The following is a 3,715-nucleotide window of genomic DNA, read 5'->3' as shown; positions in this document are numbered from 1 at the left end:
GGTTTTCATTTCCGTATATTCGTTTAAACAGTGGAGAATCATCTGTAAGTGTGGGAAATTCCATTGTTATTTTGTTTAAGTTGGCCCAAAGATGTGATAGTAGGTAAGACCACAAGTGCACGTCACAGCCTGACAGCCAAATGCAATTCAAAGAATTACAAAGGAGCAACTAACAGTATTGTCTGGGAGTAGAGAATTAATAGTGGTGGTAAATAAAAACATGTATGTCTCCTTGTGGTTTGTCTTAACCATGTGCTTTTCAATTGGACGTGTCAGAGAGGTTTATCCTGCATGGGAAATGGGTTCAGGACCACTTATTAAGGTCTCTATTGTTATGGTACCTTCTGCAAGTGGCTGCAAGAATACTTACAGCCTTTACAAATCTGAAGGCTTTGGTTTTTTTGAATCCTTTTCTAAAGGTTATTTTCCATATATCTTTTGTTTACTTATTCACAACTTTATCTCTACTTTGCCAGTAACAAGACATAGCCAGTAAGGAGTTTTATCTTAAATCTGACAGGTTGGGCTCAAAGAGTTGCAGTAAATGGGGTTACATCAAGCTGGCAGTCAGTCACCCCAAGGCTCACTTGTAGGGTCAGTGCTCTTTAATGTTTTTGTAAATGAGCTCTACATAGGAGTTGAACGTACATTAAGGAAGTTTACTGATGTTGCAGTAATTTGGGAAGCTGTGGACTGTTTCTAGGATAGAGAGTCCTTATAGAAAAGTCTGGATAGGCTACAGAGCTGTGCAGTCTCCAGCTGATGGAAATTAACAGGAGCAAGTACCAGAAATTCAGAGGAAATTCAGATTGAACATTAGGAAAAGACTTTTCACTGAAGAGAATGGTTGGAACAGACTCCACAGGACAGTGGTTACAGCACCAAGCCTGTCAGAGTTCAAGAAGCATCTGGAATATGCTCTTAGTCATATGGCTAGTTTTAGGTAGTACTGCAAGGAACAGAGACTTGGGCTCAATCCTTGTGGGTCCCTTCCAACTTGAGATACTCTGTGCTTCTGTGATTTTAACTTATGGAAACACAAGCCTCTTGCAACAGCAGCAACATAATATTTATATAGAAAGAAAAATACTAAAAAGAAAAATGAGTAATTTTTCCAGACCTTTGTGAAGACTTTTGTAATTTCTATTCAGTGAATCACTGCAAAATTAATTTCGTGTAATTCATGGATGGTTAAAATACTCAACTGGATTTTTATGAAGTACTGAGGCATCTACATCTCCATGTTTTCTTTAATAAATATATTTACCCCATCATCAAGGCAGCAAAGCACTGATAGTTAAGTACAGAAACTTCGAGGATTTTAAACCAGACAAAAAAAGCTTCAACAGGATGTTCACTAGGGTGCGCTCGAAGTACGTGGCTTTTGATTTTGGGGAAAGGACCGTGGCACTGAGCAGCTGTGGCACTGAGCAGCTGTGGCACTGGCCCTGAACAGCACCCTCTAGTTAAACCTGCTTTTGTCGGGAGTTTGAAGTAGGTGAGCCCCAGAGGCTGCTGCCAAAATCAGCAGTTCTGTAATTCTGTAGCTCGCTTGTCACTGACAATTTTTTTGTTCAAATATTAAGAAAATATTAACTTGCTTTTTTTGTAGAAACAAAGGTGTAAGCAGAGAAGGCAACATAAAAGTAAGTGCTGTGAGAGCTCTGAGCTGATGTGGTTGATTATGTGCTAGGACATTAAAATGGTGGAATCAGTCTTTATAGTCTGGAAAACTAAGAGTACAATTGCACCTCATTTGGAGCCAAAATCTTAAAGTTACTTCCTAGAACGGTGTGACAAAATAGCATATATTTCTTGTTGAGAACTGCAAGTGGGATGTGTCAGGATGGTTTCTGGGTGACCATCCTGTGAGCTTTAAACTTTCTGAAAAAGAGTATTTATGGAGCTACACAAATGTCTTTTGGCAACAAATCTCTAAGTATCTCTTTATTTTGGGGGTATCTGTACTTGCGATCATTAAGGAATAATCTCTGGGCACTTCAGTGTATCACGGTTTATAAGTTAAATTTTCATAAACAAGAAGCCCACCAAACCAATGATTTCAAAATTAAATTCTGGCTTCTGGCAGAAATTTGCCTTTCTCTGATTTTCATGTCTGAGTGTGAAGGATTTTGATATATTCCTATTCACATACACAAATCCATAGGCTTTTCATCAGTGTACACAGAGAGATGTGTCTCAGGCCTGCTGGTGTATATGGATATATAGTCTGCTCACAGCAAGTGAGTTAGCTAAGAGTGGTCCTTGGGCTGTGTATTTCTGATCAGTTCAAGAGACTATTTTAGTGCTTAACACTTGGTCTGGATGCCTGCCTGCATTCCCTTGCTGGGAGTTGGAAATCTTTACTATGCCATTTTGGGGGGCTGATCATTCCCACTGAGGAGAGACAGCAGGGCAGAGCTCTGCAGATTTTACAGCTCCATCCTTGCAGAGTGGCAATGTGGACCTACTCCTTCCTCTGGAAGATGTTAGCTCCTTCACCTGAGGCTTAGAAGAAGCAGAGTGGTAGTTGACACCCCTTTGGAGAGAAGAGAGAATAATTGGTGTGTTTTAGAAAGATGATGAGAAGGTGCTGCTGTTTGCATAGCTGTTTTTCATGGCTTCTACTTCGGTTTCATTGCTAAGACTGGGGAGTTCCATTCCCACTTGTGTTGGCAGTGTGAAGATGGTCAGTCCTTTGACCTTCTGGGGAAGTTGATCCCAGTGCATTTTGGCCTATCTAGCTGACAAGGTGTGTCAGGCATAGCCAGGCAGACAGGACACACAGAAAACTGGCACAGCCTTTCCTCAAATGTTTGTTACCCCCATCACTTCACAGGGTGTGACAGGACTCATTTGGCTTGCAGGCTGTAGAGAAAAATTTTTACCGGGCTAGAAACACAGCAGGCAGTGCTGATGCACTGTGCAGAGGAATGCAAAATAGCAGTGCTGGTTTATGGCTGTGTTCACAGCAGATGAATGACATCCAAGCTTTGCCCCAAGGTCAAATCAATATATACCCCTAATAGTTTAAAATGTACAAATGTGCAGTATGAATACGTACACGTGAGAAATAATTCCATTGCCTATCCTGGTGGGGTTTGAGATTGGCATGTGTATTTTGTCTCCAAAGTTACAGAAGTTCTTTTTGCCTATGCTAATTTCTCAAGGGAAAAAAATCTCTTAGGCAAGTCAGAGTATCTTCTGACTGCTTCTCAATCTTCATTGTATTTATTCTCACAAAATATACTCAGAAGTTAATAGATACTGCATTCAGAAATGAGATCCACAGTGGGTAGGGCTCAGATTTTAAAGCACATTTAGATTTTTTTTTTTTTTTTTAATTTGCACCCACTCAGTGAGAATGAGCTGTGGAAGTAAATTCATCATAGTTTTTAATGTGTAGTTACAGCCCCACAGGAAATCTCTGATGGACTAGATACTTGGGCTAACATCCTTTGCTGGTGAAAAGCACAGGCCTGTGCTCCTCAAACTTGTACGTGGATCTCAATCCTACTGTTGTTTTGACTGATAAATAAAACAGAAGAGCTTTTGTGGAAAGTAATCTATGTAAGGAAGAGAATGCATTCTGAATTCTGACTACTTTTGCTTAGGTTTATATGAGACCTTGGTTTCCCTAAATACAAAATTTCAATGCTTTATGCTATAGCATCTTGATTTCCCAGCCACTTGGGTTTTAGGGAGGAACTCACAT

The sequence above is a fragment of the Cinclus cinclus genome, chromosome 2 (assembly GCF_963662255.1).
Source record: "Cinclus cinclus chromosome 2, bCinCin1.1, whole genome shotgun sequence".
NCBI classification, from domain to species: Eukaryota; Metazoa; Chordata; class Aves; order Passeriformes; family Cinclidae; genus Cinclus; species Cinclus cinclus.
Note: the sequence above shows the minus strand (reverse complement) of the source record.